The following is a 23,165-nucleotide window of genomic DNA, read 5'->3' as shown; positions in this document are numbered from 1 at the left end:
GTAGCGGCAGTAATGTTCATGACGTACCTGTATGTCATGGGTCGGGAACACCTTGCCACCCATGACGTACAGGTATGTCATAGGTCAGGAAGGGGTTAAAGGGGTATTCCAGGATTTGTTTTTTTATTTGACTATGCTACAGGGGCTGTAAAGTTAGTGTAGTTCATAATAAAGTGTCTGTACCTGTGTGTGATGGTTTTCTCACAATTCTTCTGTGATTTTCACCCCAATATTTATTTTTACCAGCATACAAAATGACTGTTGTCTCAGATTTTTTCCAGGTTGCAATGCGGCCAAGACCTGACTCACAAGTCAGCTGATGACAGGGAGCCTGTCTGCTTCAATGGGTGGAGGGATCAAGCTGCAACTAATGCAACAGCTGTAGGCACCCTGATTGAAAACCACAGGTCTTTGAATGGATGCAGCTCATTTATGTTTCAATGGGTGGGGTGGCTGATGTATGGGAGGAAGGAAAATGCAATTATGGGATTTGTAGTAAAAAAAAGTCAAACAGGAAATACCAGTTCACAAAAAGCTAGCCACAGTATTATGGTAATCTCACAACATAGCCATTTAGCCCCAATACAAGCGCAGATCCTTCCTAAGCATGTCCATTACTGTCTGCCAGGTACGTACTGAAATCACCTTATTCTGGATAACCCCTTTAACTGTTTTCTAGGCATAATAAAAAATACATATGGCGGTGACTCCCTTAGCCATATTAGATTATTTTCCCATGTCATCTCCAAGTATACATGTTTTCTAGTATAGCCTTACATAGCTCCAGCAAGGAAAGTGATCCCTTCTGTCAGGTTATACAGTAATTGTAGGAGTCTCCAGTCTGAGTAGTGTCCCCTGGGGATATAGGCATACTCTTGACCTTATTTTTTGAGGCCATGACAAGCTATTTCTCAATTCTTGAGTCAGCACATTACCTAATAGCATTCTTTGTGATAAACTATTACAAAGAATATTCCTGAGTCACTAATTTATTCCACACAAGCCAGAGATCAGTATCATATGTCCAATTTAGGAAACGCCAAGTGAAGTCTACAAAGTGGGATTTTACATACTTGAATATTACAAACTACACATATTACAAACTGAAGAAATTACACACCGAGGTTTTGTGCGCACAGTATTTTACAGGCAAAACTAGTCTCAAATTTTCAAAGATTTCCCCTCCATTTGGAATGTATTTCTTGTCCTATTTTTTGCCACAACAAATGTTATGATAAAATGTACAAATCTGAATAACTTTCTGGCACCAGCTGATAAAGAGCCACAATATAGATGTGTGAATTAAGGGCTCAACCAATTTTCGTTTTTGCACTTTCGTTTTTTCCTCCTTTCCTTCTAAATATCATAACACGTTCACTTTTGCACCTACAGACCGATATACTTAAAAAAAAATTATAACTACATGCACCAAAATTTGTATTTTTTTAATTGTCATCTTCTGATCCTATAACTTTTTTATTTTTCCGCATACAGGGCTATATGAAGGCTAATTTTTTGCACCGTGGTCCGTTGTTTTTGTTGGTACCATTTTTGATTTGATGGGACTTTTTGATCGCTTTTTATTAATATTTTTATGGTATATGAAGTGACCAAAAATGCACAATTTTACATAGTTACATAGTTAGTACGGTCGAAAAAAGACATACGTCCATCAAGTTCAACCAAGGGATTGAAGGGAAGGGGAATGGTGGGATGAAGGGATTTTGGACTTTGGTATTTTTTTTTATGTGCGGTTTAGCTACCCTGATATTTTAATAGTTCGGACATTTATGCACGCGGCGGGACCAGATATGATTATTTTTATTTTTATTACATTATTTTATTTAAAATTTGGGAAATGGTGGGTAATTAAAACTTTTATTAGGGGAGGGGCTTATTCACATTTATTGACTTGGCTTTTACCCAGGGCCTTGGCTGCTGATAGCAGTCGGAACCCACTGGGTTTAAAGCGTTCTCCCCTTGTGAGAACTCTTTAAACGCCGGTAACAGGACCCAGGGCATTCAGGTGCACCCTGAGTCCTTAAGGACTTGGGAACAGGGGCGTACCTGTATGCCCTTTGTCCTCAAGTGGTTAAAGAGTACCTGTGACAAAAAAAACTTTTAATATAGTGTTCCTTGTGTAATTAACAGACACTTTTCTATTCACTTGCTTTTAAAATTATCATCAGAAATATGTTTAAAGGGTAGCTCCCACCATCACTTTTTTTTCTTTTTTCTGTCCCTGCCTATTACCCATCTATCCCTAACCCCCTCCCTGCCTTTAATTTATTTATTTTTTTACATATTAAAAATGCCTTTTTTTCTGCCTGGTAGTGTGCTCACTACCAGGCAGACTTCCCCAGCAGGCACCACGTCACTGATGCCTGCTGGGGCCGACACTTCCGCCCGTAGTTCACCTATACAGGGCGCCTCCAGCTGTTTCACATCTATTGGCTGTCAGGGCATGCTGGGAGTTGTAGTGGGGAAACAACTGGAGGCATACTGTATAGGTGAAGACTGTGATGGCCGCACATCCCGCTCCCCGCCGTGCAGCCCGCCTTGCTGCACCGCTAATCCCACTACACCCCCCCCCCCCCCCCCCCCCCCCGCGCAAAGGCATAAGCATTGAGTAATTTTACCTGTTGCCGGGGCCGGCGTGCGAGGCTAGGGAGCCTGCGCACGTCCTCTTCCTTCAAAGTGCTCGCTCCCGCCTGTCTGATTGACAGGCGGGAGCGAGCACTGCAGTGAATGAATTTCGACTCGTTGCCAGGCTTCAACGAGTCGAAATTCATTAGTGACGTCACTGACGAATGCATTCGGCCACACGGAGGGCGACCCCTGGTGGCTGAATTTAAAAGGGATTTTAAACTGTTTTAAAATCCCTTTTTTTTAATAAAGTATATTAGAGATATGTTGCAGTACTTAAGTACTACAACATATCAATTTTTTGATTTCATGACAGTGGCCATTTAACCTGTTCAGGATGCAGAGCGTACACCCTGTACACCCTGCGACTGCTCCTCTGCTATGACATCAAAGCGGGTCGATCCTGGCGGCTATCAACGGCCGGGACCCGTGGCTAATACCGGACGTCCGGTATTAACCCCTTAGACACAGCTGTCAAACTTGATCGCTGCGTCTGAAATGGAAAAAAAATGCTTCCTGGTAGCTCAGCGGAGCTGATCGGGACCACCGCAGTAAAACCACGGTGTCCAGATCAGCTGAGAGGACGCAAAGAGGATCCCTACCTTCCACCTCGGTGTCCGATCGTCGCTCTATTGCTCCATGCCTGAGATCCAGGCTGGAGCAGCAGAGCGCCGATAACACTGATCAATGCTATGCTATGGCATAGCATTGAACAGTGTATGCAGTCAGAAGATTGCATGTTGTAGTCGCCTATGCTTTCTTCACCAAAAACTGACAAAATGGCCCTGTGGCTGTCAGCTGTAAATCAATAAGAAATCGCAAAATCCCTTTTTCCACTTGGCGTTTTTCAGTTTGGCGATTTTTTTAAAATCCTTTTGTCATTTTTTCACTCCTTTTTTGGCGTTTTCTTGCTTCTTGACAGTTTTTCAAAATTGCAGCATGTTTAGCCTATGGCGTTTTTTCCCCTGAAAGATTACATAGAAAGATTGCATCTCCCATAGAAGTCTATGGGAGTAAAATAATGCCAAGAAAAAGCCATGTGGGTTTTAACGTTGGCATTTTAGCAGGCGGTTTTCATTCTTTTTTGGACTTCAGCAATCCCATAAAGGGATGGAGATACCTTTTTTTTTTATAATAAAAAGTCGCAACTTAACAAGAAAAAGTTAAAAAAAAAAAAAAGTTAATAAATGTGATTTAACCCTTTCCCTAATAAAAGTTTGAAACATCCCCCTTTTCCCATTTAACCCCTTAAGGACCACGGGTTTTTCCGTTTTTTGCACTTTCGTTTTTTCCTCCTCACCTTTTAAAAATCATAACCCTTGCAATTTTGCACCTAAAGATCCATATGATGGCTTATTTTTTGTGCCACCAAGTCTACTTTGCAGTGACATCAGTCATTTTACCCAAAAATCTACGGCGAAACGAAAAAAAAAATCATTGTGCGACGAAATTGAAGAAAAAACGCCATTTTGTAATTTTTGGGGGCTTCTGTTTCTACGCAGTACATTATTCGGTAAAAATGACACCTTATGTTTATTCTGTAGGTCCATACGATTAAAATGATACCCTACTTATATAGGTTTGACTTTGTCGTACTTCTGTAAAAAATCATAACTACTAACTTTTTTTTATTTTACCGCTTATGGGGCGGTATGAAGGCTCATTTTTTGCGCCGTGATCTGAAGTTTTTAGCGGTACCATTTTTGTATTGATCAGACTTTTTGATCACTTTTGTAAATTTTTTCATGATATGAAAAGTGACCAAAAATACGTTATTTTGGACTTTGGAATTTTTTTGGCACGTACGCCATTGACCGTGCGGTTTAATTAACCTCTTCAGGACATAGGGCGTATGGATACGCCCTGCATCCCGAGTCCTTAAGGACCGAGGGCGTATCCATACGCCCGTGGGAATTCCGGCCCCCACCGCTAGCCGGTTGGGGACCGGAGCCGGATGCCTGCTGAAATCGTTCAGCAGGCATCCCGGCATATCGCCCAGGGGGGTCATTATGTCCCCCCATGTTGGCGATCGCCGCAGATCGCTGGACAATTCAGTCCAGCGATCTGCGGCGATTCCGGGTCAATCGGGTCTCCAGTGACCCGGTGACTTGGAATTACTGGCTGTTCGGGGCCGTCTCTGACGGCCCCGAACAGCCAGAGCCTGCAGGGGTGAGGTGGCACTGGTGCCACCTCACGATCGCCCTGATTCATCGGCCGGATTACCGGCCGACCAATCAGGGCGCCTGCTGCGGGTGTCACTCCCGCACCCGCTCCGCCCCTCTTCCGGAGGGCGTGAGCGGGTGCGGGACGTGCACCCCGGGTGCTGGGGACCCCGATCCCCGGCGTCAATGTTGGGATCGGGGCCCCAGGAGCAGCGGCGGCGGCGGTGACGACGTGGGACTGACTCTCCGGCGTGGATCGTTGGAGGTGAGTGACAGCCTCCTGCTGTTGCTTAGCAACAGCTCCCAGCATGCAAAAAGGGCATGCTGGGAGCTGTAGTTATGCAACAGCAGGAGGCAGACCACCACAACTCCCAGCATTCCCTTATGGGCATGCTGGGACTTATGGTTTTGCAACAGCTGGAGGCACATTTTTTCTATGGAAAAGTGTACCTTCAGCTGTTGTATAACTACAACTCCCAGCTTGCACAAACAGCTAAAGTGCATGCTGGGAGTTGTAGTGGTGCATCTGCTGGTTGCATAACTACAACTCCCAGCATGCCCGTTGGCTGTCGGTGACTGCTGAGAGTTGTAGTTTTGCAACAGCTGAAGGCACACTGGTTGTGAAACAGAGTTTTTTTTTTTACCTAACTCAGTGTTTCACGACCGGTGTGCCTCCAGCTGTTGCAAACTACAACTCTCAGCAGTCACCGTACATGCTGAGAGTTGTAGTTTTGCAACAGCTGGAGGCACACTGGTTGTGAAACACTGTTAGGTCACAAACTCAGTGATACATAACCAGTGTGCCTACAGTTGTTGCAAAACTACAACTCTCAGCAGTCACCGACAGCCAACGGGCATGCTGGGAGTTGTAGTTATGCAACAGCTGGATGTCCCCCCCAATGTGAACGTACAGGGTACACTCACATGGGCGGAGGATTACAGTAAGTATCTGGCTGCAAGTTTGAGCTGCCGCAAACTTTCTGCTGCAGCTCAAACTGCCAGCGAGAAACTACCGTGAACCCCCGCCCGTGTGACTGTACCCTAAAAACACTACACTACACTAACACAAAAAATAAAATAAAAAGTAAAAAACACTACATATACACATACCCCTACACAGTCCCCCTCCCCTCCCCAATAAAAATGAAAAACGTCTGGTACGCCACTGTTTCCAGAACGGAGCCTCCCGCTGTTGCAAAACAACTCCCAGTATTGTCGGACAGCCATTGACTGTCAAGGCATGCTGGGAGTTTTGCAACAGCTGGAGGCACCCTGTTTGGGAATCACTCGCGTAGAATACCCCTATGTCCACCCCTATGCAAGTCCCTAATTTAGGCCTCAAATGCACATGGCGCTCTCACTTTGGAGCCCTGTCGTATTTCAAGGCAACAGTTTAGGGTCACATATGGGGTATCGCCGTACTCAGGAGAAATTGTGTTACAAATTTTGGGGGGTATTATCTGCTTTTACCCTTTTTAAAAATGCAAAATTTTTGGTAAAACAAGCATTTTAGGTAAAAAATTGTTTTTTTTTTACATATGCAAAAGTCGTGAAACACCTGTGGGGTATAAAGGTTCACTTAACCCCTTGTTACATTCCCCGAGGGCTCTAGTTTCCAAAATGATATGCCATGTGGGTTTTTTTTTTGCTGTCCTGGCACCATAGGGGCTTCCTAAATGCGGCATGCCCCCGGAGCAAACTTTGCTTTCAAAAAGCCAAATGTGACTCCTTCTCTTCCGAGACCTGTAGTGCGCCAGCAGAGCACTTTTCACCCCCATATGGGGTGTTTTCTGAATCGGGAGAAATTGGGCTTCAAATTTTTAGGGGTATTTTCTGCTATTACCCTTTTTAAAAATTAAACATTTTTGGGAAAACAAGCATTTTAGGTAAAAAAATTTTTTTTTTTTTTACATTTGCAAAAGTCGTGAAACACCTGTGGGGTATTAAGGTTCACTTTATCCCATGTTACATTCCCCGAGGGGTCTAGTTTCCAAAATGGTATGCCATGTGTTTTTTTTTTTGCTGTTCTGGCACCATAAGGGCTTCCTAAAGGTGACATGCCCCCCAAAAACCATTTCAGAAAAACGTACTCTCCAAAATCCCCTTGTCGCTCCTTCCCTTCTGAGCCCTCTACTGCGCCCGCCGAACACTTTACATAGACATATGAGGTATGTGCTTACTCGAGAGAAATTGGGCTACAAAAACAAATAAAAATTTTGTCCTTTTACCCCTTGTAAAAATTCAAAAATTGGGTCTACAAGAACATGTAAGTGTAAAAAATGAAGATTGTGAATTTTCTCCTTCACTTTGCTGCTATTCGTGTGAAACACCTAAAGGGTTAAAACGCTGACTGAATGTCATTTTGAATACTTTGGGGGTGTAGTTTTTATAATGGGGTCATTTATGGGGTATTTCTAATATGAAGACCCTTCAAATCCACTTCAAACCTGAACTGGTCCCTGAAAAATACTGAGTTTGAACATTTTGTGAAAAATCAGAAAATTGCTGCTGACCGTTGAAGCCCTCTGGTGTCTTCCAAAAGTAAAAACTCATTAATTTTATGATGCAAACATAAAGTAGACATATTGTATATGTGAACCAAAAAAAAAATGTATTCGTAATATCCATTTTTCTTACAAGCAGAGAGCTTCAAAGTTAGAAAAATGCAAAATTTTCAAATTTTTCATCAAATTTACGGATTTTTCACCAAGAAAGGATGCAAGTATCGACAAAAATTTACCACTATGTTAAAGTAGAATATGTCACGAAAAAACAATCTCGGAATCAGAATGATAACTAAAAGCATCCCAGAGTTATTAATGTTTAAAGTGACAGTGGTCAGATGTGCAAAAAACGCTCCGGTCCTTAAGGCCAAAATGGGCTCCGTCCAGAAGGGGTTAATGTTATATTTTTATAGTTCGGACATTTACGAACCACATATGTTTATATTTATTTTTATTTACATGGTTTTTTTTATGGGAAAAAGGGGGTGATTCAAACTTTTATTAGGGAAAGGGTTAAGGGACATTTATTAACTTTTTTTTACACTTTTTTTTGCAGTGTTATAGCTCCCATAGGGGGCTATAAAATTGCACACACCGATCTTATACCCTGTTCACTGCAAAGCCATAGCTTTGCATTGATCAGTGTTATCGGCAGTCGATTGCTCAAGCCTGCATCTCAGGCTTGGAGCAATCAATCGCCGAAGGGACGGGCCGGAGGAAGGTAAGAGGACCTCGATCAGCCCCACTGAGCAGCCGGGCAGCTTTCACTTTCGTTTTAGACATGGCATTCTATTAGCCCCGGGTCCCGGCTTCAGATACATGCCGGGACCGACCCGATATGACGCGGGGTCATATCACGGGAGCCGGCCAAGGACGTAAATATACGTCCTTGGTCGTTATTGGGTTAAAAAACTAAAATATGTAATCAAAAATAAATATAAACATATGTGGTATCGCAGTGTGTGTAAATGTCTGAACTATAAAATTAAAAACTATATTGTTAATTAAACCGCATGGTCAATGGCGTACACGTAAAAAAAATTCCAAACTCCAAAATTGAGTATTTGTGGTCACTTTGTATACCCTAAAAAAAATGTATAAAAAGAGATCAAAAAGTCCCATCAAAACAAAAAAGGTACTGATAAAAACTTCAGATCACGGCACAAAATGAGCCCTCATACCACCTCCTATGCGAAAAAATTTAAAAGTTATAGGCGTCAGAAGAGGACATTTTTAAACGTAAAAATTTTTGTGCAAAAAGTTATAATTTTTTAACAGTAGTAAAACAAAATCAAACCTATATAAGTAGGGTATCATTTTAATTGTATGGACCTACAGAATAAATATAGGGTGTCATTTTTGTCAAAAAGTGCACTGCATAGAAACAGAAGCCCCCAAAATGTACAAAATGTTTTTTTTCAATTTTGTCCCACAAATATTTTTTTTTTGGTTTTGCCATAGATTTTTTTGTAAAATGACTGGTGTCATGGCAAAGTAAAATTGGTAGTGCATAAGACAAGCCCTCATATTGGTCTGTAGGTGGAAAACAGAAAGCGTTATGATTTTTAAAAGGTGAGGAGGAAAAAAAAAGAAAATGCAAGAACGGAAAAACCCTGACTCCTTAAGGGGTTAAAATGTAATAGATAAAACAGCCACTAGATGGCTCTGTTCTGTTCCCTGCCACAACTAATACAGTGAGTTTGGTCTCCTCCCAGCCTGGCAGGAGACCAAACTCAGGAAGTGTTTCTCTGCACTGAGCTTGATTGACAGCTGCACAGAGCCTCACTGAAACATGCATAGAGCTTGATATTGCTCTGTATTTTCTGCTCAGCCTTAGGTTCAAATTCACAGCCTGGGAAGGGGCGTTCCCCAGCAGGTTTGACATCATCTGAAGCCATACAGGGGAGAACTTCCTCCCTCACCCTGCAACCAACAGCAAACAGCAGTTAAGTGTGAGTGGAGCTATGATTGTAGCTGCCCTTCCTGTGTTTTTACTTCTGCCAGGCCAGCAGGAGTCCAAAGTCTGTGCATGAGATGGGGGGAAATGTGCTCTGGACAAGTAGGGAGACACCTAGTGGCAGCTTTTTTTTTAAACACAAATAAAACATAGAAAACTTAATTTTTTTTAAACAATGTATATTAGAAAGATTATTTACTTACCCATAAGGAGTGCAATAGCAAAAATTAGTTTTAAAGAGAGTGCCCATTTAAGGTCTTCAGTTCATCACAGCACTGCAACGATGTGAGGGCGGAAGTGGTTCCCCAGCAGGATTCAGTGTCATGCCTGCTGGGAAACGCCCACTTTCTCCTGCTGGGAGATTGCACTATATGAGCTTGAATAAAGGTAAGATACAGAGCTTTTTAAAGCTGTGAGTTTTTTTTTAAGGGTGAGAGGAGTGTTAGGAGTAGTTAGGGAACATAGCCTGAGTTAGTTTAGAAAAGTTTATTTGGTGACAGGTACTTTTTTAGTAAGTGACCCCTCGTTCGACTCCTGTTCACCACACTATAACCCAGTGTATTGTGTTTAGTGTGGGGGAGCAGGCTGACAGTTTTCCTTTGAAAGAGGCCTGTGAAAAATGAAAGAAGCAATCTGATTGGTTTCTATGGGCAACTCCACTACTTTTTTTCTACACTGATTTTGATAAATCTCCCCCGTAGTGCAGGTGACCCTATTTCCAATGATGTATCACTTTCAGTTTCCCTTTACATCCTTAAAATTGTAAATGTCGAGTTATTTCAACCAAAAGTTGCTTGAATGCAGGATTGGTATTATTACGCTTTATTTTCTAAAAACTAAAAAATAGCTGTAATGTATTAGAACACATTGTATTGACCAGAATCTAAAGAATATTAATGAATTAGGGGAAATGCTTGAATCTGGACAGATGCATTCTTCACATTCCAAACAGCACATTCATTCACAGAATTTTTTTTGGGACACAGTAAAATCTAAGTTCTCTACATATAAGATTTGTTCACATGCCAAAGAAAACATTACAAAAAATGGGTTGGATCCAAATCCCTACATACAGCGATGATACCATCAAGTTAGCTAGAGCTTATTATGCACTAAGGACTTTGCTAGGACTGTGGGCCACCTATGGAAATGTTAAGCACCAAGATACATTATTTTCTATTATTTGATTTAGTAAAAAAAAGCTGTGGATCTGCTGCCAGGACTCAGAGAAAGCATGTAAGTCCTGCTCCCACCTCCCACACGATTGACAGATTTTATTTTATGAGTTTGTGTACATGTAGACTGTATGAACTTTGGTGGCATTTCAACAGATTTTCTTATAAAAAAAAATGCTATGCAAAGTCATAGACAACTATATATGTAGGGACGGTGTTGTGGTTTGTGGCTTGGGGCAGAAATGGATTTGGCTCCAAAGCTTATACAACCAGTTAAATATCTGCAGACCATGCATCTGAGACACAAAATGGCTGAGACACAAAATGGCTGCCACCGTGCGGTCATGTGAATACAATATATTCACAGACCAGGTGCATAGACACTTAGCTGAGCAGTATTACCTGAGACCAAATGCATTCATACACACCCCACAAACCAACCTATTTTGTTAGGAATTTTGGAAGAGTTACAGTAACCCCCGACATGCGATGGCCCCGACATATGATAAAATCGACATACGATGGCCTCTCAGAGGCCATCGCATGTCGATGTCAGCATCGACATACGATGCTTTTATATGTCGGGGCCATCGCATTAACTGCTATCCGACAGCGCAAAATGCTTAAGCTGCTGTCGGATAGCAGTTTAAGCATCCCGGGCAGGTTCGCTTACCTATTCCCGCTGCTCTGGGTCCACTTCGCGATCCTCCTGCGTCTTCTGCATCTTCTCCAGGGTCCGGGCCTCGCTTTCCGGCGTCGTTATTATGTCACTACGCACGCCGCGCTGGCGCAGCAGCGTAATAACGTCACCAGAAAGCAAGGCCCGGACCCTGCAGAAGATGGGGAAGAAGCCAGAGGATCGCGAAGAAGACACCGGAGCAGCGGGACAGCATCGGGAGCCCCTGGGACAGCATCGGGAGCGGTGAGGACCTGGTCCGGAGGGGCGGGGACAGGTGAGTACAGCTTCCTATACTTTACATTGCACGGATCCCTCAACATACGATGGATTCGACAAACGATGGGTCGTTTGGAACGAATTACCATCGTATGTTGAGGGACCACTGTATATCCTAATATCCAATACACAAATCAACACTACACATCCAAATACTGGCAGAAATAAAGATGTTTAATATACAACTAACTAAACACACTCTAACTAAAAGAGAGAACAGAGAAATAGATAATACTAAATAGCTAGAAACTTAAATCTGCAGTGTAAGTAAACACATATACAACAATTATAGTAGAAACACTATCTGTTGGCTATTTGGGTTGATTTTCCTTAAAAGATACAACCATACTAAATTAAACACACAAAGAACATAATACTGAAATACTTAGCTTTGGGGACCCTTTAAAGCAAGTATGATGAACAAAGCCAGGCATGGGAAAGCTGTAGTCCTTTCTTTCAGGATTCAGTCCCAACAGGAAGTTGAATGGAAAGTGTCCCACCAGGAAGTTGATTGGAAAGGTGTGATGATATGCTGTCCCGGAAGAGAAAGAGAGCTTGGCCCCTTTCAATGGGCTTTTTATTATGTTGTCTCCGCCCCTTATCCAGCCCACAGGTGGGCTTTGTCTAATGTTACAAAAGGCCCCTGTAAGCATGCCTTGGAGACCCCTCTTAAAGATGATCCTCTATCTTGCTAAACTAAATCCATGTGGCTTTCTGGTACAGGACCACCAAAATAGATTGCCATAACATTCCACCTCTTGGTCCTATACCACAAAACCACATTAGAGTTCCCCGCCGGATCGGTAACCCTCTAAGTTCAGTATTCACAAGTTATTAAGTTTACAATAGGTAGCCCTAGATTCTTGCTGTCAGCTTACATAGATCATGGTTTATGTCACCCTCATAGTTTACTATGTAGCTGTAGCATGGTCTCTCTTTTTGGCAGTAAAGGGATAGTCTAGGGCTTAGACGATTGATGGAGCTACTGTCCTCATTTGTAGCTTCTCTTGAGACAGTTTATTTAAAGCGTCCTTTGTGGTGTCCAAAAGCCTTTTCCAAAATGTTGGAGGGAATCCTTTGGTTAAGGGTTCTCCTGTCTCACGATGTCATCCAAACCCAGTCTTGACGACTTGATCCTTGTCATCTTCCAACCACTGGATGCTGAGGAATAGGTAGCCTTCTTCACTCCATTAGAAGCCTTGGTCATCTAGTCATCTGTTTTTGGTGAGCTTGGATTTTTCTGATTGGAGGTCCATGGGTTGAGCGGGGCTACACTGCCACTAATCTGCTGAATGGAAAATAAACAGGTTTAGAGTCACTTTCCAACAATACAATTTTAGTATTTCCAGGCCCATCAGAGATTCTCTTCTGCCTGTGCTGATCAGTGAACCTTGGTAAAACCCAACACTAGCCATAGTTGTACTTCACTCTGCATATCCATACTCCCATATCCCAGCATTATTCCAACAATTTCTAACCAATTTGTGAGTGTTACCTCAGTCCCTCTAGGCATATTGCCTTCTAGTGGAAGGACTAGCTTTTGCTAAACCTCCCCCACCTCTTGAAAAATTAAAGTGGTTAGTTAGTCTATTACTAATTTGTTTCCCCACAAATTTGGGTAGGCTCCTATAAATGTCTCCGCCCCTTATCCAGCCCAAAGGTGGGCTTTGTCTAATGTTACATAAGGCCCCTGTAAGCATCCCTTGGAGACCCCTCTTAAAGATGATCCTCCATCTTGCTAAACTAAATCCATGTGGCTTTCTGGTACAGGACCACCAAAATAGATTGCCATAACAGCCGGTTTTAAACTAAGTAATTTTTACAGCATAGAAGACGAGAAGTGGCAAAACAAAGGCATGGCTGCAGTATACCAGTGATAAGCTAGTAGGCTGCAGTATACCAGTGATCAGCTCTTAGGCTGCAGTATACCAGTGATCAGCTCTTAGGCTGCAGTATACCAGTGTTTAGCTCTTAGGCTGCAGTATACCAGTGTTCAGCTCTTAGGCTGAAGTATACCAGTGTTCAGCTCTTAGGCTGCAGTATACCAGTGTTCAGCTCTTAGGCTGCAGTATACCAGTGATCAGCTCGTAGGCTGCAGTATACCAGTGATCGTCTCTTAGGCTGCAGTATACCAGTGATCGGCTCGTAAGCTGCAGTATACCAATGATCAGCTCGTAGGCTGCAGTATACCAGTGTTCAGCTCTTAGGCTGCAGTATACCAGTGTTCAGCTTTTAGGCTGCAGTATACCAGTGATCGGCTCATAGGCTGCAGTATACCAGTGATCGGCTCATAGGCTGCAGTATACCAGTGATCGGCTCGTAGGCTGCAGTATACCAGTGAACGGCTCGTAGGCTGCAGTATACCAGTGATCGGCTCGTAGGCTGCAGTATACCAATGATCAGCTCGTAGGCTGCAGTATACCAGTGTTCAGCTCTTACATTGCAGTATACCAGTGATCGGCTCGTAGGCCGCAGTATACCAGTGATCAGCTCGTAGGCCGCAGTATACCAGTGATCAGCTCGTAGGCTGTGCTGATGGTTATTGACTTATTTTTATGCGACAGTTGCGCTTTAACCATTAAAATAAATCAGACCCTAAAACACTCCTGTATTGTGGCCATGTTAGAGCAGCTCTCACCTGATCAGAAGCAGTCACAGCATACAGGACTATTAAATCCAGTGACCACAGGGGGCGTCTTCTATGATTGTATTTGTTCTCTTCTCCATCCTTCCCAGGCAAATATGATAATGTCTCCTGATGACTGAAGACTATACCAAGACATCTGTGGATCCTTATTTCTGGAGTCTCTCCTAAACTCTATAGAAACACAAACTCCATCCTTTACACTGCCATCCTGCTTCACTAATCCTGTGCTGGTTGCTGCCCCATTACCATGTCTACAGCATACCTAGGGGACAGTGAAAAATCTAATCGGTAGGATCCGACCAGTGGAACCCCTGGGTGATTGGAGCAGCAGCACATGATCCCATGTCACTCCTTTCATTTTCTATAGGGTCTCCATACATGTGAGTGTAGCGATCAGCAATGTTTATAAATCCCATAGAAAACAAATGGAGCTGCAGGTGATCATGTCCTGGGGAGGAGCTAGCTCAGTCACTCTTTTCCTGATTATAGTCCAAGGTGAGCGGTCGGCACTACCAAAAAACAGGTGCACGAGGGAAATGTAGAAACTTAATAAAGTAGGAGTCCCGGCACTCAAATGAATCTTTCTTTTCTTCTTATTTATTGAATATTTGCAATATCACATAGAGTGAGACGCAGTACGCGTTACGGCATGAAAGCCTTTCTCAACTGCACAAAGAAAAAGCATCACATGACTAGTATATAACACATGGAGGCTAATTACAATTCATTAGTAACCATGACTACAAGCATAAACAAAACAAGAAAAAAAGGGAGAATGCTATTACATAGAGATACAAAAAGCAAAAAGCCCAAATACTTATATTTTTTCTTATGTTTTTTCATGTCCTCGCCTTGTAAAAAAATCCATTCACATTGGTCTCTAGAAATTAAATCAAAAAAATCAGAAAAGTATATTATATTACCGACAAAAATGAGCAAACATAAAAAAACTTCTGAGTAATCTCGCTATTTCATATTCGCGATTCAACCCCCTCGGCTCGAGGGTCCCTAATTTGTGGATCCAGTGGGCCTCCCGTTTCAGGAGGAGCTTCTTCAAACTCCCCCCTCTACGAGGAGGCACTATCTCCTCCAATACCTGATATTGTAATTGTGCAATGTTATGACCCATTTTTTTAAAATGTGCAGGTATCGGGAACAATAGATTGTCACACCGTATAGTGGATTTAGTGCAATAACGGACCTGAAAGAGGAAATCGCGGCTTCTGAACAGCAGCTTAAGGACATTTTGCCAAGCGAGGACTTCACAAAATTCAAGGAGAATTTGGATTCGAAGATTGATACTTTGCGCAAGGATCTGGAACAGCGTAAAAGGAAGAAATACCTACGTGTCACGGAGGACTATCTGGCCAATAGAGTGTACCGATGGCGGGAGCAGCCCGGATTCTACAGGCGGGGTGGAGCATTCCCCCGTGGTGGCTATTCCTCCTCAAGTTCCGGCAGCGAGCAGGGAGCTCGCAGAGCTGGGCGTCCCCCTTTTCGCGGACCAAGGCGAGGACGCCAGGACGCCGAGCTGGCAGAAATCATCTGCACTCTGGCAGGACCGATTGTCACGAGATCGCAGGTATGGACTCCTTAGTTATTAATATCTCCTCACGCACTTTGTCACCTGTGGAGACCTCGGTCATACAAAAGGGATTATCCTTCAGCCCGATTGAGAGACTGAATACCTTTCAATTAGACTTGGATTTGGAGCGTTTGTTCAGGCGCATTAGACTTAAAACGCACTTTTCTATTAACCCGATAGAGAGACAGCCTGAAATTGTGAATACGGAGGTTATTTCTCTTGATAATTATGATCTACGTAATAAAAGTGTTTATATGCCTCCTAAGTGTTATCATCCGATTGAGACCTACTGTACAATTGTGAGAAATCAGGTTAGTGAAGTCACGAGGAAAGGGGGGACTACTGCACATATGGAAATCTTACTAAAATGGAAATGTCTGCTGTAAAATCTCTGTCCGCTGATCGCTCGATAACTATTAAAGCTGCTGATAAAGGCGGTTCTATAGTCGTCATGGATACTATGATGTATAGGAATGAAATATTGAGGCAACTAGCGGACAGAGATACTTACATGCAGGTGGAAAGGGACCCCTTAACTAGGATACAGAAAGAAATTAAACACTCCTAGATAGATATCTGGAGGAGGGGGTTATGCACAAATATTTACAGAAGGAAGATCCCATTACCCCGGTGATATATGTACTTCCGAAGGTGCATAAGAGTTTGAGGGATCCACCGGGTAGGCCGATTGTGGTGTCGGTGGACTCGGTGTTATCCCCCCTTTCTATAGTTTTGGAAAAAACTTTAACCCCGTTTGTGAAACAGACTCCAGCATTTCTGTTAGATACCACGGACTTCCTAAATTCTGTTGGGAATATCACTGATATCTCAGAAACCACATTATTGGCCACGATTGATGTAACTAGCTTGTATACAAGCATTACACATGTGAAAGGTTTAGAGGCAGTTGTATGGTTATTACAAAAGAGTTCATATACGGAGAAACAGAGGGAATTTTTTCTGGATTTATTGAAGGTGGTTCTATATGAAAATTATTTTCTATTTGAGGATAATTTTTATATTCAATGCAGAGGATCGGCGATGGGGGCGAACGTGGCCCCCCCTATGCAAATGCTTATATGTCCTGGTTTGAAGAACAATTCGTTTATAATAATGATTTATTTTTACGACATGCCAAAATATGGCGTCGATTCATTGCATTTGGGAGGGGCCACGTTCGTCCTTGGAGGAATTTTTTCAATATCTGAACAACATCTGGGATGAATTGAAATTTACGATAACTATAGATGACAGACAGGTCAGTTTCCTTGATACTCTCTTGATTAAGAATGACATGGGTGGTTTTGTCACGGATCTTTATCAAAAACCCACGCATAAAAATAGTTTGCTTTATTTTCACAGTGCCCATCCGGCCTCTATTAAAAAATCTATCCCTTTCTCCCAAAAGAAGAGGGTACAGAGAATTGTTACTGACCCCTCTTTGAGAGAAAAACGTACTATCGAGCTAGTGGAGAAATTTAAAGCTAGGGGATATCCGGAGAGGATTATTAATGCCATCCCCCAGGATAGACCCCGAGATACAACCAAAAAATGTGATAGAATACCATTTGTCAGGACTTTTCATCCCCAGATGAACCTAATTGATAATATAATCCGAGAGAATTGGTCGATTCTAAGTAATGCATACCCCGATATCTCAGAATTTCAGACTGCCCCTTTGATTTGCAATAAAAGGCTCCCGAATTTACGTGATAGGCTAGTTAGGGCACATTTGGGATCCAGTAAGAGAAGCAAACAAACGTTTTTAGGTTCCCGGAAAAACGGGACATATCCATGCCTGAATTGCCCCCAATGTTCTAATGTATTGAAGGGGCATAGGATTATACACCCGCATAGTGGTAAGATTTTCTACTCAAAGGGCTTTTTCACCTGTAAGACTAAAAATGTGGTGTATTTGATTAAATGTCCATGCGGTCTCCTGTACGTTGGAGAGACTACCCAACGTATAGGAGACCGGATCAATAGACATAAATCCACTATACGGTGTGACAATCTATTGTTCCCGATACCTGCACATTTTTAAAAAATGGGTCATAACATTGCACAATTACAATATCAGGTATTGGAGGAGATAGTGCCTCCTCGTAGAGGGGGGAGTTTGAAGAAGCTCCTCCTGAAACGGGAGGCCCACTGGATCCACAAATTAGGGACCCTCGAGCCGAGAGGGTTGAATCGCGAATATGAAATAGCGAGATTACTCTGAAGTTTTTTTATGTTTGCTCATTTTTGTCGGTAATATAATATACTTTTCTGATTTTTTTGATTTAATTTCTAGAGACCAATGTGAATGGATTTTTTTACAAGGCGAGGACATGAAAAAACATAAGAAAAAATATAAGTATTTGGGCTTTTTGCTTTTTGTATCTCTATGTAATAGCATTCTCCCTTTTTTTCTTGTTTTGTTTATGCTTGTAGTCATGGTTACTAATGAATTGTAATTAGCCTCCATGTGTTATATACTAGTCATGTGATGCTTTTGCTTTGTGCAGTTGAGAAAGGCTTTCATGCCGTAACGCGTACTGCGTCTCACTCTATGTGATATTGCAAATATTCAATAAATAAGAAGAAAAGAAAGATTCATTTGAGTGCCGGGACTCCTACTTTATTAACTCTTTTCCTGCTTAGCTGAGTTGCAATGAGGTCAAGTCCTGAGAGAGTGTCTGGTGTCCTGAGGAGGCCTAAGTCTACCATGCAGCCACGCATCCACAAGTCCACTACCCCACAGATGAAAATCAAAGCCTGGTAAGCTACAAACGGGGGGACGTCTTTCTTGTCAGTCCCAGTCAAGTCAGTGTGGCCCTGCATCAAATTGTCCAAGTCCACTACAAGTCCCAGAGAGCCCTAAGGTCTCTGAAGTCACTGGTTACCTCCTTTAGCCTGGCTAAGCTGTTAAGACTGTCGCACCTGTCTAATTCAGTAAAGCTGCCGTTGTTCCGTAACTTGGCATTAGAGTCATTATTTGCCCCCGTACCTAGCCCAGGATCCAGCGGTATACCTTCGGGTGGTGTAGAGGTTAAACCACGCCCTGGCATCACGAACACAAGGGGCTAATGCCATCTCCCCCTAGGGTAATTCCATCTGCCCTCATCACACCCTCAACACATACTGCTTCCTGTGGCCCTCTTCTACACAAAGGGGAGAATGTATCATTGGTTTTACCCCGGTTTTATGTACATTTGTCTCACAGTTTGTCTCAGATGCTGTTTTGAGACTTTTCATTGCCAGTTTTGCTTTCGAAGGTTTTTCTAAAGGAACATACCAAGTAATTATTTCAGTTGAAATCATGCAGTGGTCAGGTATTCATGAAATGTGACTTTTCAGTTTGTTGCATCTTTTGTCACAACTGCGCTCCGTTAGGCGCAAATCTACACCAGCCCTGACTTGGCTTACAAAACTGACTGTTGACAGAATTATTAAAAAGTCACAAATTTTGTCGCATGGTATAAAAAGTCGCACAAAAGTCGCAGAGGAATCACCTTACAACGTGGAGTACTGAAGTAAGAAATGTGATCAGCACCAGATTCATCACATGCCCTGCACCGTGTAGTACATTTGGTGCAGGTACACAGTTTCCTCCACATGAATTAATGGGGTAAAAAGAAGTTCACCTACACCACTCCTGATGAATTACCCCCATATACTTTTCTCTATCTCACATTATACACTGCTTCCTATGCTCCCCATATACTGCTACCTATACCCCCATATATTGCTTACTTTACCCCTATATACAGTTTATATGCCCCTCATCACATATACAGGTCTCCCCATCTTCCTTACAGCTCCCTCTCCCCATGCTTTTCCCTATTACCACCTCCTCTTTGTACACTGTAAGGTAAAGGACCTGCAATGACATCATCAGGAAGGTCCTTTATCATACAATGTGAGTGTCTGTGGGCTCCCTGAAGTCCAGGCTCCCACAGGGCCACTCTCACATTACTGTAGTCTGATGCAATTTGCACAAAATCGCTGAGTTTTTTTTACAGGATATCCTGGAGCTCTGGACAATATTTTTTGATTTGGTTATATAAGCCAATACTCAGTATTTTCCCCTCTATCATATGCGGCCTGTGTCAAAGACCTGAAAGCTTTACTTTAATAAAGCTTTTCTAGGCTCCGTTTTCATCACATCCTGTCCCACAGCAGGGATACCTGTGATAAGGGGGAAACCAGAAAGTTATGTCAATGTGCCTTTTCCCCACCTGTGTTTTTGTTGTTTTTACATTGTTCATGTTACTTTGCTGTGCAAAATGTGACTTGTGAAAACTGTATTTAACTGTATTGAATTATGTTGTATGCACTTCGCTGTGGTTTCTTTGCAGATAAACAATATGATGGTGGTAGGAAGGTAGCAGGGGCTACCAAGGGAAGCCATGTAGGTAGGAGCTAATTGGTATTGTCCCGTAGGGCAGGGATAGAGTGCAGCCCTAAACTTGCCCACACCCTATGTCCCTGCCTACTTGTGTACCCATCCTAAATATTGGGTCCACAACCACGAAGATGGCACCTTCCTAAAATAAGTGAGGGACAGTCAAAAATCAAAACAATAAAATACAATACGGTAGGTGTCGGGAAACAGCTGGAGGCACACAAAACGAACAGAAATAAAACTAGACAAACACACAGTCAAGTCAGGGTGAAAACAAGCAGCAACAGGAGTTAACGAGGTACAAATATGCAAATACAGAAGAGAGGTCAGAAAGCCAAGCCAAGATCAATAACAATACAGGACAAACAATGCTGGTTACTACTAAACAAGCTCTTTCACTGGCAACCAGGGAAGGAGTAAGCTGGACTTAAATGTTCAGCTTACAGGTGGCTCAGACTAATTGCTGCCACAGCCAGATTGGCTAAAGCATAGCCAAGCAGCCAGGCCAGACAAAAGCTCAGGGAAGATTAACCCTTCGGGGTTCTTACAGGTATGGCATGTGCTTGCAAGTGATCATTTGTGGGTAAGGACCCATGCTCACTTGGATGTCACTTGAGTGTTTTCCACTACAAGGTTGTTCTGTGTTAAGCTGACGAGAAGCCATGTTGAACAATGTTGGGTTGGAAAAGCATGAGAGAAGTGAGGTCTGTAAGTATTGGTTATGGCAAATATAGGTGGTTATTGACAAAAAGAGAGAAGCTCTGCGCTACTGAGATGACTGTCCTGTACCTGAGAGGATTTCGGTATGTGCCATGGATTTCAGAAATCCCAAGTGGTCTCTACCAACAGACCATCAAAAGGCCACTGAGCAATTTTGTAATGCGGTTTTGAGCAGAGGAGAGAGACAGCTGTGACGAAGCCCCGGGGTGCGAAGGGGAGGTGGATGGGGCAGATGTTGTAGCCCAGGGGCAAGGTGTCATTAACCCCTAAATGTTCGTGACGCCAGGGCGAGGTTTTCCCGGTAACCACCTGAACGGTAGTACCGCTATCCCAAGGTTAGGCAGGGCAATAATAGTCCAAGACCAGGTTAGGGTTAACAGTAGCTTTACTGAGGTAGACAGATGGAAATAGTCTTTACAGCTAAGCCAGGATCCCAGAGAGGTGGCCAGTAACACAGAAGGACCTTGCAGCTTGCTGGGACTTGTAGTGACTTTGCTGACTTTAGGACAGCCACGCTGACTATAATAGACTTGACTGTAGGTAGCGACAGCAGACATAGAAGACTTGACTTACTGACATGTGGCTGTAGGTAGGCTTGAGGCCTCCAGATGTGCTGGACACAAGCTCTGAGATGTCTGGTCTTTACTGTGCCTCAGAATCGAAGAGGGATAGAAGAGAGAGAATGCAATTATAAAGGGGGCTGAGCCAGAAGCCCATAGGTCAAGCTGGAGGTCACCTGGTTAGCTGGTGCTCTCTGGGTAACGAACACATCATGTGAACACATCATGTGACTAACTCAAAGGTCCTTAAAGGTCCTTTATACATAACACACATATCACTATACATATTATATATTACTATGGGGGAGACACTGCAGGAGAGCCCCTAGGACACAGAGGGACTCAACCTGACAGGGCCAGAGAGAATTCCCAGAGAGGTGGCCAGTACCCAGAGGACCTCGTAGATTGCTGAACTAATACTTGTAATAAACTTGACTTTGACTTGTACTTAGACTTGACTTGACTATGTGCAGGACTTGACTAGATGTAGTAACAGCAGACATAGACTTGTAGACTTACTGGAGAGACTTGTAGCTTTGTGGCCTCCAGATGCTGAACACTTGTCTTGAGATCTCTGGTAGCTGCTTCAGCAAAGACTTAGATGTTACTGCTAAGAGCACTTAAAGGGGTATTCCAGGCCAAAACTTTTTTTTATATATCAACTGGCTCCAGAAAGTTAAACAGATTTGTAAATTACTTATATTAAAAAATCTTAATCCTTCCAATAGTTATTAGCTTCTGAAGGTGAGTTGTTGTTTTCTGTCTAACTGCTCTCTGATGACTCACATCCCGGGAGCTGTGCGGTTCCTATGGGGATATTTTCCCATCATGCACAGCTCCCGGGACGTGACATCATCATTGAGCAGTTAGACAGAAAACTTCAGAAGCTAATAACTATTGGAAAGATTAAGATTTTTTAATAGAAGTAATTTACAAATCTGTTTAACTTTCCGGAGCCAGTTGATATATATAAAAAAAGGTTTTGCCTGGAATACCCCTTTAATTCAAAGAGAGTGAATTGTACTGGCCGCCCCTTTATATAGTGGGGGGCTGGACTAAAGCCCATTGGTCAAGCTATGGGTCATAGGTTAAAGCTGGTGCTCTCTTGGAGTACATGTTACAACAAATCATGTAACATAACATGTAACAGGCTTACTCACAGGTCTTGAGACCTCCACAGGTCCTTGAGACTATCTATACATAGGGGTCCTGTGTATGCATTAAAGGAACATACACACATTTATTAAGCCAACAGGGAGACAACAGGGGGAGACCCTGCAGGGGAGCCTCAGGTCACTGAGGGACTCAACCTGACAGGGCCTACAGGTAGTATAGGACCATGCACCTGTACTGGGACATTACAACACCACCTCTCCTGCACCAATATTTCACACCCATTGTGTACAATGTACAGGTATCCAGTACTTGGTACATACAGTATATCAGCCACAGTATAGAGGTTTTTCACTTAGGAATCCCTGATGCCTATTGCCCTGTCATCACCAGCACTACAGTGTGTACAATAGTGAAATATGTTGTGTATCAGGGCATCATAAGTAAACTCTTCCATGTGATGATAAATGGATGTAACACATGGATAAAGTTATCAGCATCATAGATCACGACAAGATTTTCAATACAAATGCTGCTGTAATTCTGCGTGATATATTTGCTGTTTTTTCGTGTTTGCCTTTGTCTAAGATTTATGGTTCAGCTCCACATTCTTCTTTAATGAATATCATATGATCCAACATAATTCCTTCGCCATCAGATAATCGCTCACTCTCTCTAGGAAAAAAATGTGTACTTGGCACTTAGAACCGCTTGTCTGGCATAATAGTTGCTGCAATATTCTGAAAAACTC

This window comes from Hyla sarda, chromosome 4 (assembly GCF_029499605.1).
Source record: "Hyla sarda isolate aHylSar1 chromosome 4, aHylSar1.hap1, whole genome shotgun sequence".
In the NCBI taxonomy this organism is placed as follows: domain Eukaryota; kingdom Metazoa; phylum Chordata; class Amphibia; order Anura; family Hylidae; genus Hyla; species Hyla sarda.
Note: the sequence above shows the minus strand (reverse complement) of the source record.